The following is a 15,839-nucleotide window of genomic DNA, read 5'->3' on the forward strand; positions in this document are numbered from 1 at the left end:
ATATTGGCAGCGCTGGAAACCAATTAAAATGCTGCACTGCTTCTGATTATGCCAACAGCGCTGTGCATGTGTGTGTTTGCGTATCTGTGTGTGAGTGTGTGTGAATAGATTGGTATGTGTCAACTAAGTGCAGTTAATTAGTGCGAAAATCACTTCAGTTGGCTGGGGACTTTGCGCTCAGATTTCTTTAGCTGTTTGTGTTTTTCCGCTGAAGCAGCTTTTTTTCAGCTCACTCTTTCCCCCTCCCTCTCTCTCTCTCTTTCTCTCTACATATATATTTGGTTTTTCTTTTGAAATTTTCACATTAATTGCTCTGCGCGCAGTCCAGCTCTGACTGCTGCAATCAGCCGGAAGAACAGCGAAGCCAAGCCAAGGCAGAAGCTAAGCTACTCACGACTTGTCGCTTTTTTTCACTTTTCTTCTTTATTTTTTGAGCCAACAATTCGTATGTTTGTAATGAATTTCTTAGCCAAACTGGGCTAATCCTTACGCAATTGTTCAGTTCAATAAATAATAATGTCAAATAAATATTTAATTTAAATTGCTGTCGCTTGTCTTAAGCTGGTTATTAAACATTTTCATTGAATGAGTTAAAAATTTTGATTTACTTTGATTAAATAATAAATTTTCACTTTGCATTTTTAAGCTGATTAGAAACTTTATTGGACTGCCTTAAAAGGTTAAGAAATATTTTAAAATTTAATTTGACTTCCTTGTTTTAAAGGCACAATGTTGTAGGCTTTTTGCGAAAGTGTATTTATATAGAGCAATGTAGAGCAATGCAGAAAATAGTTAAAAAAGAGGTGAAGAGATTCAGAGAGAGTTAAATATATTAAATAAAGAGATTCACAAAATTTTATGGAATTAAACATTCCATATTTCCTAAACCAATATTGACAAATCGACCTTTATTGTATTAACACTATTTTTGCAAATTTATAAACAAAGTCTGCCATACCCACAGAAATGGTTAGTGATTAACATTAAGCTAGTGTCATAACTTATAATCCACAAAATGCTGCGACTTCATAAAACGTAACTAAGCCAAAAAATGAAGAAGATATACATATCCAAATATAGCAGTGGACGTGTTATTTACTCTGTTGATTAAGTTAAAATACCGCGCAGAGATCAGCCGGCGGGCAGTCCAGCCAGCCAGTAAGTCGAGGGCTTGCTGCTGCTCAAGGATAAAGCACAGCACGGGGCAAGTCCACCCAAAAAATAAAAGCCAGCGACGGCGCCAGCCAAGCGACAATCCAAAAAAAAAAAAAAAAAAAATCGAAAAGAAAAACAAAAAACAACTAAACTGGGGAGTCAGCGGGAAAAAAAACGGGAGCATATGCCATGCGGGGATTACATTAACGCAATTTCTGTGAGCCAAGGGCGGCGACCCCAGCGAGAGTTGGCAAATTAAACGCCCACTTAATCTCAGTTGGGTCAACTTGTGACACGAAACTCATTTGTGCCGCTGCCCAACACACACACAGAGGGAGTCACACACACACACACACACGCACACTAATAGAGTGGGCGCCAAGTTCAGGGACAAGCGTCAAGATCAAGGCACACATACTTCGCCAAATTGTCTGGCGTAGCAAAAGCTCTTCCCAGCTCTTCTCTCTCACTATCTCTATCTCTGTCCTTCGCTCTCGCTCCCTCAGGTCTAGTCATTTTCAATTAATTTGGCAACGTGGGCAAAACTGTAGACGACCAGAAGAAAAACAGTTTTCAGCACTTTTGCGTCAAAAGTTATTTGTCGACGTTGTCGCGACATTCGCACTGAGCAGCAGTCTCTGTATTTCAGAGAAATCTCTGCCCTCTCTCACATTCCGTCTCGCTCTCTGTGCCTGTTTTCGAGTGCAGGAAATGCGTACTTCCTGTTTGCTGTCGCAATGTGTGCGTGTATGTACGACTCCTTGGGGGCATCAGCAGCATCAGTCAGGCTTGCAGCATATTTGCCTGCTCGACTGCCTTACCCAAAGACAATAAATGCACTTGGCCACTGTTCCTCTCTTTGTTTCCCTCACCCTCCCTCTCGCTTTATGCGCTCGGGTCAACCATAAACTTTTGCTTCCAACTGCCGCATAATTTTACATTTTGTCTCGACCCAATGCCTGCTGCTTAGGGGCAATGAAAAAATAAAAAAAGGAAATATAGAAGAATGTAGCATGGGGCTTGGGCAAGCAATTGTTCGGGGGTTGGGTTCTGGGGGTTGCTGTCTTCTCAATGCACTGGGCCCCGTCCGTTGGTTTTGTTAAAAAGTTGCTACCATTTATCTGTTTTGTATGTGCGCTGCACTTCACATTCTCTCTGCTCATCCGCAGCTCCTTTTTTTTTTTTTTTTTTTTTGTATATTTTTTAAGGCCTTGGGTATGAGCCCGTCTTGTGCAGCTATTTGTGGGACGGTGTTTGATGTGGCAACTGTCTTCTGTTTCTCTGTCTTGAGTCTTGCAGCGACAACAAAGCTGCATGAACTTCCTTTTGTCGCATTGTCGTTCATGTCTGTGGCACGTAGCCACTGTGGCAGTTGCTTTAACGGAATGCTGCAAGCAAGTCTATATAAAATGGAGTGCTAAAACCGACTCGCCAGAAATGTTTTTGTTTTATCTAAACTGTATTAGAAATTGCATTGGTATGTGTATGTGGATTCGAAATTCTCTTGCTTCAGGATATTTATATTTTGTTAGATATAGTGAAATTTAAATTTAAAACTTATAATATTTATATTTATATTTATATTTATATTTATATTTATATTTATATTATATTTATTTATATTTATATTTATATTTATATTTATATTTCTATTTATATTTATATTTATATTTATATTTATATTTATATTTATATTTATATTTATATTTATATTATATTTATATTTATATTTATATTTTATTTTATTTTTATTTTTATTAATATTTATATTTATATGTATATTTATTTTTTATTTATTATTCCTTAAATTAAATTCGCACATTAAACACTTCTTACTGTCCATTCACCCTGCTTATCCCGTTATGGCCTAGGCCTAACTTTTCTCAATTGTTCGTCAAACACTTTGTGCGCACACACACGTGTTGACGATATTTCATCATGAAATCTACATAATGAAATAGGCGCAGCTAGAGTGAATGATGTTCGCTCCCTGTCCGAGAAACTAGTTACATTTTGGAATGCTGTCAAGTTTTTGGGTGTGCTGTATAGGATGCCGCTGAGGCTGCGCTGCTCATGCAGAGTGCATGCGACGATATAGACCTAACATAGTGGCCAAGGGCAACACATCAGAGAGACATCAATAGACAGAGCAATACAGTTGGACAACGTCGAGAACAACCAAAGAGAAGCTGCTTGCGCAACCCCAGCGACCACAGAAGTAAAGTTCTTCGTGTGTTGCTGGTCGCGTAAACTTAATGGAGTTCGGCAAAAGGCCACAGGAAAAAGGGCGAAGGAGAAGAAGGAGTAGGAGAAGCGGGCAAAGGCTTTTGGCCACGGCACAGTCAGTGCGTGTCGTCTCCTAGACATCAGCTTATTGTTGTTGCTACTATTGTTGGGGCTGTTGTTGTTGCAACATGGATTTCCGCTCGCTGCTCTGGCATTGTACAACCCACTACTTTATGGCGCACCACATGTGCACTTTGTAATCTGTCGGCGTTATTGCATTGCGGGTCGGTCAGGAGGTGGCGAGTGAGTGGGTTTTAGGTCGAACAGGGTTGCAGCTGCGGCTCCATAGTTTGATGGAAAGCACTGAGTACACTTCGCTGTGGTCGAGGCCTTTTCAAGCTCTACGTTTGCGTCTGTATGGGTGTGTGTGTGCGTGTATGCTTGTGCTTGTCCTGCCTGTTTGTCCGACTGTCTGTTAAGAGTGGATTTCAAGTACTTTACTTAGAAGCTTCTACGACTTTATAATCAATTTGAAGCACTGTTTATGATACAGCCAATTGATTTTCATTTTTTATTGTTTTCTCTCGTTGCAGGTAAGTGCGCTCAGCTCAACATTGTATCTGTTAAGCGTAAGTTCAGCAAAGGGTGTAGAAATTGTAGAGCATCTAGGACACTGCAGTGCAAGGCTTGAGATAAGGGCAGAAATTTATAATATGCTGAGCTGCTTTAAGCTGCTCTAAAGGATATTTGATATGCTGTTTGTTCTCTTTCTTCTCCCCATAATTGACAACAAATCTGTTGTCTGCAAAGACTTCGACACAATTCATGTCAATGTTAGCCTTAGTTGAGGGATAAAACTTGACAGGCTTGTTAGCTTGTATTGAATTTTTTGTCAAGCATGAAGATGCTGATAGTGATATTTCGTAATATGAATTTAAATTTTAAAAACCAAAATTGTAAAAAATGCATATAAGTATACATATAAAATTTGGAGACTAGCTTTAAAGATGTAGGAGATATAATTTTAAAACTGATTTTCGATACGGTTTTTATCGATAGCGGGATAATTTATCGATTTTAGTGATAAACTCGATATCCGCGCTACATATACGGACATAAAAAAAATTTTTGAAGTCTCTAGCTCTTATATCTTCTAAAATCGACGCGTTCAAACATACGGACAGACAGGCAGACGGACAGAGCCAAATCGACTTAGCTCGTCGCCCTGATCAAGATTATATATACTTTATTATATATACTCTGCCAGGCCTCCTTCTGCCTGTTACATATATTTCAACAAAACCATTATACGCTGATTTCCCATTTTCAATGGGTTCAGGGTATAAAAATGGCTTAACAATTGAGGTCTTAAATCAAAATCTTTAAAATAGCCCTATAGGGTCTCAGTTTTCCTTCCTTCCATCAACCCCTTCCATAGGTAACTTTTTTTTTGTCCATTTTCTTCGTTTTTTCGCTGCACTTGGAGTGAGCTTACCTGACCGCAAAGCCACAAATATTTAGCATCCTTGTCATATGATCTATTTCCGGCGACATCGCTACGCCGACTTGACTTAACAAGGCGTCTCATAATCGCATCAGGAATTTCCCAGTTAAGCAAAGAGAGAGAGTGGGAGAAAAATGAAGATGAAGCGAAACCAAACATAAAAAAATTTTGCAACTTTTGGCGCGCGTCGCACCGTTTTCGTTGGCAAAGGAGCGAGCGGCTAGTCTGGCGGAGTCCTTTGTGGACAATGCTAACACACAGCAACAGCAACAGCTGCCGTCTCGCCCACCTGCTCTCTCGAGTTATCCACATTACTCTCCCCTCTCTCCCTCTCTCTCTCACGCTTTCTGTTTCTGCTGCCAGCAAACGCTTCGCACAATACACAAACAAGCAAAAGTTTGTAAACAAAAATTGTTGGCGGGGTCTCGGCTGCGGGTGGCGTAGGTCGACGGGGGCTTGTTTGAGTCAGCGGCGTGGGTGGAGAGGTTGGGCAGCGCGGTTAGCTGGTTGGAGGTGGTTTAAGGTTCTCGAATGCAAAAACTTTTTACATCATGATGCTGTTGATATGCCTGTTTGTCGTAGACTCCGTAGATGCTGTTGCGCTCGCATGCTATTGTTGTTGTTGTTGTTGCGTATTTATTGTCCTTGTGGTGGCGACCACAGCGGCGCGGGCCAACGTTAACCCGCTGTTATTTGTTGTTGTATTTGTATTTGTTGTTACCGGGGACACTGCTGCTCCGTAGCGTTTTTATTTCGTTTTGTTCGCTTGTCGCGGTTAAAGTTGCTGGCATTTGTTAGACATGCTGCTTGCCGCAGTCGAGCGGCATGATATTGCATCAGTACATCAGTTAGTTCGAGTTTGGTTTTTTAGTTGGTTAGTTAGTTTGGTATTTGTGGTGCCCAAAGGAGCTGTATGTGCACAGGCAAGCGGATTACGCTTAAGCTAATGACGAGCAAAGACAAAGACTTCACTTTAATTGTCAGCAAGGCCCACGTTAGCTGCTCTCTCTCGCTCGGTTCCTCTCTTTCTCTCTCTTAATAGTTTTTTTTATTCGTCGGTTTGGCTAGTTAATACTCAATCTTAGCTCATATTGTTTTTTTTTTTTAATGAACTTAATGTTGTTTACATTTTGTTTTGGCTTTTGTTTTTAGCTCTGGACTTCTTTTTTTACCCGTTAAAAATTACGAAATTTGTTCCCCTTAACCGTTTCGCTGCAATGCGCCTGCGCGCTCTTACTGGGATATTTTACTCTTTAGCCAAGTCCTTTGCTTAATGTGGCATAAACAAATAAAATATTCTAAATAAACAAAAATAGAGTTTCTAAATGCATTTTCGGGTTTACCAAAGCCTTATATGATTGTTAAATTATTGAAAATTATTTTATTTTTTTTTTAAGAAATTATTTAAATATGTATATATATCTATACCTTATTTGTTTTGAAATATTTTATGTAACAATTTTGTAGTCTAAAGTATCTATAAAATTACAACAACAAAAATTAAATATATATTTTTTAGTTTTCAAAAATTTTGTAAATCCGCTTCTACAAGAATTTCTTAGTTGATTCTGCAAAATTCCATATAAAATTAGTGGCTCTCCAAAGGCTTTTCTATAGACTTGCTGCACTTGCCATTCATACAGTCCGGCTTCAGTTTCGTGTCGATGTCTAACAGGTTGCTGGCCAACGGCAACATGTGGACACACGAACCGTTTCGCCTGGCGAAGCCCGAAACGAATGTTTATTTGCTCTCGCAGCGAGACGAGCGCAAAATGTCCGTGGTTTTAGTACACACTGCCGCCTGTAAACAGAGAGCAAAGTCCTGGCTCGCAGCACAAGGGCGATGAATTCACAGTTTGCCATTGGCGATTGCCGAGCGTAGTTTGGCACGATTTGTGCGTGGCTGAGTTTAGTACAAATCGTGCATTCAAACGGTGCGGATGCGCGTTATCCTTGTCGTCTCGTTATACTCGTGCATACGTTAAGCGTTCTTCTTTGTTGTGTGCGTTGCTTTTGCTTTCCAGCAGCACCAATCGCAGCAGCAACATCAGTCAAAACAATAAATCGTAGAAATTTCTATTAAATATAACTGAAACGCGTGGGAGGACTCGTTGTCCTCGCTCGGGCACATTAAACCAAATACTCAATAGCAATCTAAAGCTAAAGAAAAAAAGAATCTAAAATAAAGAAATAAATATATATATATGTAGAGAAGAGTCTGGCCCGCCATAAAAAGTGTATGCCAAAAAGTGCTGCGGCACTTCAAAGTGCCCGGGCACACGCCAGAGCAAGGACCAAAGTAATGACAGCCAGGCAAAGGCAACAACCGGTTGCCCGTCTTTCCACTGCATTGCCTCAGCCGTTCACACGGTACGCGCGCCGACCAAATTAAATTCCAACGCAGCTCGCAATCTGCTTAATAAATAATTAAGCGTAATTTAAGAGTTTTAAATAAAAAAGCGAGAAGACGAAGAGACATAAAATAAAGGTATTTTTATTGTTGTTAAATATGTGACGGCAACCAGTGAGTGTGTGGGCGTGTGCGTGTGTGTGATGAGTGTGTGAGTAACTTCTGTGCTTGAATTTCCAAGTATTTTTCTTTCGATACAGTAAATATGGCCTAAATGCTGCAGCGAATAGGAATTGTTTTGTATTGTCATAACAGAATTCACAAATATTCAATGTTTAGATTTCATGTGAACAACTTAAGTCTGTTGGCTAGGAAATCAAATTAAATTAAACATTTCATTACACAATATCAATTAATTTAAAAAAAGTTACTTTCTTTTTATTGCCAGCTTGAGCTGCTCAATAAGTATGTATAATTAGACTTAAAAGTCGAGAGCTATTGCCTAATCTCCGCTTTGTTCGCAAACTTTTCACAAAAGCAAATTAAGAAGTTACAATTTAATCAAAAATATATTGAAAACAAAAATGATCTACAGACGTCTAGCAAAGTTTTTGTGCGGCATCTGTTAAACTGGATGAGCCAAATCAATTATAATTTTCAACAGACTTTGAAATTCTATCCCTTATCAAGGCAATTTTATTGCTATAATTTACTTGATGCATATGTATCAAAAAGTAGAAAAAAAACTATTTTGTTTATATATAATGATGATATTAAAAATATCTAAAAATACAGGATAGTAATTGTATATTAAAAAAAAATATATATATATTTAAACAGTCTTATATAACTCCCTTTTTTTTTTTTTTTTTTGATTCGCGCAACACTTGAAATTGTTATTAAAAACTTTTCTTTCTATTAACGACCTCTTTGGGGTGCTCTTAGTTAATGTCCACTGTAAGAGCTCGATGTACTTGCAATATTGCTGTTTGCCACGTCACTATTGTGAACGTGTTAAATGCGAATGAGTTTTTGTCTGTGGCTGCCCGCTCAGCTCTGTCTTCTATGCCTTGACTGTTAAGCTTTATCAATGGTAAACAACAACAATTACACATTTTTTATGTCTTGAGCATGTGTCTGCGTGTCGTCGTCGTTGTTGTTGTTGTTGTTGTTATTGTTATTGCTGTTTGCATACCGGAAATGCAAAACTTGAACAGCAGCGAGCAGGCAGCATCATTGTACTCCCACTCGATGAGCTGTCTCTGTGTGTGTGTTTTTCCCAGCAATATTCATTTCCGTTTCTGACTGCTGCTGCTGTTGTTGCTGTTGCTATTGTTGTCTCTTCTTATTCGGCTCGACAAAAACAACAACAAAGCGCAGCAGCTGAGCATAATAAATTTTTAATTTCATTTGCTTTTATTTATTGTTTTTCTCCACATTTCCTGTTTTTTTGCTTTTGCCTCAATTACATTACAATTTCTCGCAATAATTTTTCTTCAGCAAATTATGTGCTTTGCCATTTCAATGTTGTTTTTGTTGCTATTATTGCAGTCACTTTGAGTGTTTAAATATTTAATTTTGAATATGCGAAATGCATATTTGATAAATGTTTTGATTTCAGCCTTAGACACGCTTGCTCATTGTGTTTTTGAATAATTCCAGGCATTTGCCCAAATGCTTTAAATCTTTTATGGCCAGCAGAGCTATACAATCTCCCATTCGTTCCCTCTCTCTAAATAATTGCCTTAATAAAAATTGTATTGCTTGCTAACAATATAGCTCATCAATGAAGTGTTATGTGTAAATTTATATAATTTGCAATTTATTTTAATATTAAATGCATCAATCTTCACTCTTAAATATTTATGAAAATATATAAATGTAAATTAATAATTCTTGTCTGCCCAATAATTTTTCCTATTGCTGTTAATTCGATTGCTTAAATAATTGATTCATAAATGTTTAGCAAACAAAAATATATATAGATATATATTTATACAACGCTTAAATGTGCAGCAACAATATGCAAAAGCATATTTAATAAACAGCAACAACAATAATAATTGCCACCAACTCAATAAAAATTGATAAAATTTGTGCGATAACGAAATTAAGCAAATTTTGTTCAAATATTTAACCGCACCTCAATTGGCAATTATCTATTTTGTGAGTGTGTGTGTTTGTATGTTTGTATTTGTGCGTCCGCAAATGTTTTCCATTTGGTAAAAACATACAAAAAAAAAAAAAAAAGAATCGCGCACAAATCACGTGCAGCAGCGGTTAGCGGTAATAAACGCGAGCGCGTTTTTTCACGCGCTCCTCAAAATTTATATAGATATTATTTCGCTTGCTTGTTGACAGTTTGCTTTTGGCTCAGTGTGTATGTATGTGTGCGTGTGGAGCCAACAGAAGTGGCAAGTCTTTGCCGCAACGAGCTTTTAATTGAAAAACGTGCTGCGGATGCGAATTTTCTTGATTTGCGTTTGCTTTTTTCTGTCTCTCTTATTTTTTTTTTTTATTTTTATTTTATTTTCATTTTTCGTACTTCCTCAATTTCTAGTTGATTCTGTTTTAATTAAATGCAATTTGCATTTACAGTCCATTCGGCTGTTGTGTAGTTTTCAAAATGATTTCCTTGAACTTGTCAGCTTTCTCTGATTTATGGCATTTAATTAAATCCTACTACTCGCTCGCTGTCTCTCTATCTGCCTATCTGTTCTGTCTCTCTATTATTTATCTATTTTGTGCACGTGTCCAAAAAGTTGTAGCTCCCACCTCCCAGTCCCATACATACAGTCCCATTAAGCCAAAAAAACAAACTCTTGTGTGAAGCATAGCTGCTCTGGGTGCTCGGTTCGCTTTGTGTGTGGTTCTTTTTCTTTCTTCGGTTGGGCAGCCATATAATTATGCAATTACGTAACCATTTAAATAGACATCACACGATTTTCAACAAAGTGAAATGAAATACACTGGCTACGCCCACATCGGCGTGGCCGCCGCTGCCGCCGCCGCCGCCTGCCATTCAACAGCCTTTGACGTGACTGTGTGGAGCTGTCTGCGGTTGCACAAGTGCCCAGACTTTGTAGCTGCTGCTGCTGCTCCTCTTGTTGTTGTTATGCTTTTTATGCGCTATGCGTAGTAACTAATTTGTGTTAGTGGGTGTAACGAGCAGGTTGCCTTAGCAAAGCGGCATCAGACCAAAACAGAGCACGGCGCTTGAACCATAATTAGAAGCCATAAAAACGTACTCTGAATGCTGCGAAATCTCTTGTGCTCTGATTTCGCAAAGAATGAAAATTGTAGCATACTTTTTGGGGTTGCTCATTGAAATATTTGTGAACGGGGAAGGATATTCCTCTGTGTTTGTATAATGGCTCTGAATAGGTTGAGTAGAATAGTTGTGTTAAGCCTCTTATTTAATATTCGCTGAAGGTGAACATTTAATGAGCCTAGCAAGGCTTAATGAGATTGAAGTTTTGATCTGTGAGCAAAGACTGTAAATGATGCTAGTGCTAATGATGTCTGATGTTCACTATATCTATAAGAGCTGTAGCGTTCAGGTCTCCCACGTTGTAGACTTGGAGCACAAGTATTTTACTCATATTTCTCCCACGCCATCTTACTATCTTATCATAGAATTGAAATCGTAGCGAAAACGTTTAATGGAACACATTTGCAGCGCTCTCTACCTCAGTCAGCTGCTCTCTATTATCTATGATTCAATTCGTCATTCGGTTGACGCAATGCGCTCTCTGTCCATTTGTCTGTCGCATTGCTGTAGTGCTGTAGTGTGGCTTGAGCTGGTCTTGAGTATCTGTTTAGTAGTGCGCTTAACTTAACTTCCGTTTCCGTTTTGAACAGCTTCCGCTGAGCGTTATTATCTGACTAACTAGTGGCACTCGTGCGCGTAACGTTCTTTATGCGCCGCCCCCGATCACCCGCCTGTTGGCGACCAGCTTGTATCTCGTCGTTTGTATCTGAAACTTCTCTTATTTTCTTTTCTCCTTTTTTTTTTTTTTTTTTTTTTTTTTTGCATCTCAGAGATGAGTAGCTGATGCTGATGCGGCTGCTGTTGCTGCCATTGTGGCTAGGACTACGGGCTGCTCTAACGATGGGCGCTTCAGTTTTTGAAAAAATTTAATTACAAACTCTCTGAGGCATTATTAGAGAGATAACAGGATAATAACGATGGCAAGGACGCCAAGCTAGCAGCAGCAGAAGCAGCAGCAGCTGTGCTCCAGTTCAAGCTTTGCCTTTGCCTTGCTCCTTTCTTCGTTGGCCACTCTCTGTGTAGGCTGCCGGCTGTGGGCCATTTTGCGCCGTATGCAAATTTGTTTTTCCTACTGTGTGTTTTCTTTACTCACTTTTTTTTGCTGTCCGCCCAGACGTCGCTTGACTGTCGTCTGTCTGCCTTTCAATTAGTTTTCGAGACTAGACGCTGTGGCACGTGCCGTCGCACTTTTCATTCACATTTATCGAACGCTGAAAAGTGGGCTATAGTTTTTTGTTTGCTTTGTTGTGCCTTTTGTTATTGCTGGCCGCTTTTCAACTTTAATTGAGCGCACTTACATATTTTAATATTTTTATTACGTTTATTTGTGTACAGTGGCATTAATTATGTTTGAAAAATGAAAATATGCCACTGGCCATCAAGTATGCATTTAATTACCAATCATATTTCAATTAATTGGTTATAAAAAAGCGATTAAACGACATATATACACTGCGTTCATATATAGATGTACATTGTTATTATTATTTCACGCTTGCTTGTTGAATAATATTACTTGAAAATTTATAGTTTTAATTACTATTAGCACAGATGCAAAGCCACTCGGAAAAAATGCTCACAATCCTCTCTCCGACCAAACAAACCGAGCGAGCAGCGCGCTCACAGCGATATTAAGTATACGCATATAAACCTTAATCCATTGGCAACAATTAAAAGCTTTATTTGGTTGGTTGGCCAGTCGGTCGCTCGGTTGAACTGATTAAAAACGCGATAAACTCTTTTTTTTTTGTATTTTTTTATTTATTTATTATTATTATTTTGTGTTTTTTTTTTTTTTTTTTTTTTTTTTTTTTTTTTTTTTTTTTGCGTGGCCAAGATTTTTTTTTTATAATAGATACCACGCATTTATCGGTGTTGGGAATTTAAATTCGTTTTGGATTGTGAGCTTCACTGAGTCGAGCAGTTAAAGAAGTATTTACATAATTTTTTATTAAAAAAATATGGTTATATATTTTTTATATATATATATATAAATTGTTAAAAAACTGCAACAGACTATTAATAACAATAATAAATAAATATCCGGAACTAGTAAATTCGATCGATATATATTATCTAATTGGCGGAAATGAATTTACATCTACTGTATATTTGGATGTACAGGACTTGGAATTATTTTCAAACTATTCCAATTTTTTTTTTACATATTATTTTTTGACGATTCTAACAATATTTGTTTCATTATATATTCTTATCAATAAGAGGTATATCCACGCTCTAGCATACTTACAGCTTGAATAATATTTGTTTTATTTTTTAATACTCGATTGCTTTGCATTGTTTACTAATTGCCATTTATTTGTATTATGCTTTTTGCACAAGTTTACCATAAAAATTAATTTGATTGTTTTAATTTTCATTTGTGTGCATAACAATTGAAGCATTCAATGTGGCACACACAAAAGTGAAAGTAGGCGCAATATAGAACCGGATTGTGGGCAGCTCAAATGCTTATTTATAGTTGATTAATAAATAGAAAATAACGAAAAATAACTACATATGAAAAGTATAAAGAAAGCTTAAGCAACAAGGTTTTTGTATAAATGCAATTTTATTTTCAATACAAACTATTTTTCTAGTCGAAAACTATTTTTTTTAATTTATTTAAGATTTCTTTATGAAAACCATGTCTTTGCCAGCAGTCACTTATTTTGGCTAACAATATTTGCTTAGTTCATTCTATTCGAAATTTCTAGACATACTCTTTGCTTTTCTATTCACATCGTCATCTAATTTAATGATGTCTGTCTCGTCCGTCTAAGCAGCCAATTAGCGTACAGCTTTGTTAGAATTTCACATGTCTTTATTAAATGCTGCAATGTCTGCGCAGATGCTGCTGTTGTTTCGCTTGGTGTCGCATATATCGAATATGTTCTGACACTTGTTGTCCTTGCTCTCTCATCGGCAGAGCGTGTGTAAGTGTGAGTGTGTGCGTGTGTGTCTCGGTAATTTAATAAATTTAATGAACATATGCCGCCGGCAGCCAACAGATGCCCAAGGCGTGCCAAATAGACTTCAATGCGTTGAATGTCAGAGCTTAGAGAAGCAGGGGCATATCTGAAGTGGGGGGAGATACGAAGAACATTGCAGCACTTCCAGCTATTTTTCAAAATGCCTTTTTGCTGTCTTAAAGACTAAAGTATAGAGGGCGAAATGCTTGTAGAGCCAAAGAGCACCCCAAGGCAGATAGGAAGCCCGGAAAGCTGTTAGCCAAGTGAGGAGAAGGAGGAGTTTGGGTGGACGCAGATTATGTAGCATGTGCTCTGACTTATGATTGATGCCTTTTGTTATTGTTGTGTTTTTTTTTTTTTTTTTTTTTTTTTTTTTTTTTATATATATATACATTTTTTTTTCTTTCTGCTTTTCTTTTTGCTGAGAACATTTCTCTTATGGCTGGCAGTTGTTTTGCTTTATATTTTTGCCTGCTGCTTTATTAGATATAATATTTTTAGTGGCCTTTGTTGCACAGTGCGCTGCGTTATTTGATGCTCCAAAGCAGCAGACATGTGTTTACTCTTGTTTACCCAGGCTTTTCAGAACAGAAAAAGAATACAGTATTATGCTATTCATACATTTGTATATATCTATATATACATACATTTTATATGGCATGTTTGTATTTATAACAAAGGCGGCACTCAAATGACTCTAAATGTCTTTCTCTACTATGTGTGTGTGCGTGTGTGTGTGTGTGCGTGTGTGTATTTTCTCGTAGCTCTAAATTATGACCCGCATGGGCTGTACTCAAAGGACTCGTTGCTGTATAAATGTGCCTCGCATTTTTCTTCACATTAAAGCGACAATATTTTCATGGAAATTGCTAATTTTATGGGGCGTTTTCCTTAGCATTTTTTTGCCTCTTTTTTTCCTGAAGCTGGCAAATTGTTTCTTTATATTTATGTGACTGGTTTAATTGACGTTTAAAGGACGGGCGCAGCGCAATAAAGATAATGAATATTTGTGATATTTAGTACATGTAAGAATTCATTGGTTTTATTTGCGGCTTCATTTAAAGGAATTGTAAGAAAAATATGTTAAGCCCTGTCTTTGGGAATTCTTTATATAAAAATATGCGTAGAGGATATAATAGGATTGTTATTTATAACAAATAATCAATTTAATGGATTTGAGAAACTTAACTGTATAAATCTGACAAAATTAATGCATAAATTAAAATATATATATTTTTTAAATTATATTTCTAAAAGTTAGTATGTAAGCATACCATTAGAAAAAATAAAATTATTAACAAATAATTATATATTTAATTAATTATATGAATTAGATTATTATTATTACATGCATTAATAGTTATATTAATGTATATCGACTTTTAAAATTATCTGCTCTGAATATATATGCAAATAAATATTCTTTTGCACAATTTTTCCATATTTTTCTGCCAGCTTTTCCTGCCTTTTTTGGCAATACGTTTTTAGCTTTTTGCTTCATTTTGCTACCACATATACCCACAATTTCGGTTGCCTAAAACCGGCTTTTAAAAAACAAAAGCGAGTGCAAGCCGCATGAAAATTGGGTTGGTTGAGCGGTGTTGAAAAAGTGAATAAAAACGCCTGGCGTTGTGGTCGAGGCGCGCAGCGATCTTAAATTTTCACCTGACCAAGCTGGTCAACGGATTGTCGTTGATTCGCCGTTACAATTGTGGCAAATGTTGTGCAGCATTGTTTTACCTACGAGAACCTGTTATTGTCACTATTGCTGGCGGCTAGCGGCTGGCTTTGGTCGACTGCCTTTTTGTGTAGCTGCTGACGATGATGAACGTAGCAGCAGCATACGACCACAAAAGGTAGTTCACTCAGCCAGCCAGAGGGGATCGGGGCAGGCAAGCGAGCGAGCAGCCAGAGCGTCACAGCAGACCGGCACAATTCAGACCAGTCAGCGTCGTGGCTCAATGAAGCATGGATACATTATTTTTGCTGACCCACAGGTTATGCATTCATGTAGCATACTTTCCAGCGTGCCCGCCTTCCCCTCTTGGCTTTCACCAGCTGGGCTTAAAGCTGCGGTAGCTGGCTGCAACAGAAATAGCCATTTAAGCGCCGCATCGTTTATTGACAGACAACTTTGCCTTAAATTGCTGCGTTCACATTTTTTTTTCTGCCAACAACAATAACAAGAATTACATATATATTTTTTGCACTGTTATTTATTTTGCTCAGATGCTGCACAATTTGTTGACTTCGCTTCTTTTCATTTGTTTTTATTGTATTTTGTAAAGTGCGTATGTACAGTAAAGGCTTTTGTTGTAAGCTGGCTTAAGCGGAGAGTTTTTTTATTATGCAGGCAATTTA

At 37.6% G+C, this 15,839-nt stretch overlaps 1 protein-coding gene across 5 annotated transcripts in view; it reads left to right on the forward strand.

Moving 5' to 3' along the window:
• The window catches only part of bru1 (bruno 1), a 138,118-nt gene that overhangs the window by 8,369 nt on the left and 113,910 nt on the right, over positions 1–15,839 (forward strand). Inside the window, exon 1 of one of the 5 annotated variants that reach the window (XM_089464992.1) lies at positions 6,813–7,373. The exons of the other annotated variants lie outside the window; for them this stretch is intronic. The gene's annotated coding sequence lies outside the window, so the exon portion shown is untranslated. Of the gene's footprint in view, positions 1–6,812; positions 7,374–15,839 lie in introns of those variants that run through there. 5 annotated transcript variants of the gene reach the window in all.

The sequence above is a fragment of the Drosophila arizonae genome, chromosome 3, assembly GCF_054131065.1.
Source record: "Drosophila arizonae isolate 15081-1271.41 chromosome 3, UAZ_ARI_1.0, whole genome shotgun sequence".
Taxonomy (NCBI): Eukaryota; Metazoa; Arthropoda; class Insecta; order Diptera; family Drosophilidae; genus Drosophila; species Drosophila arizonae.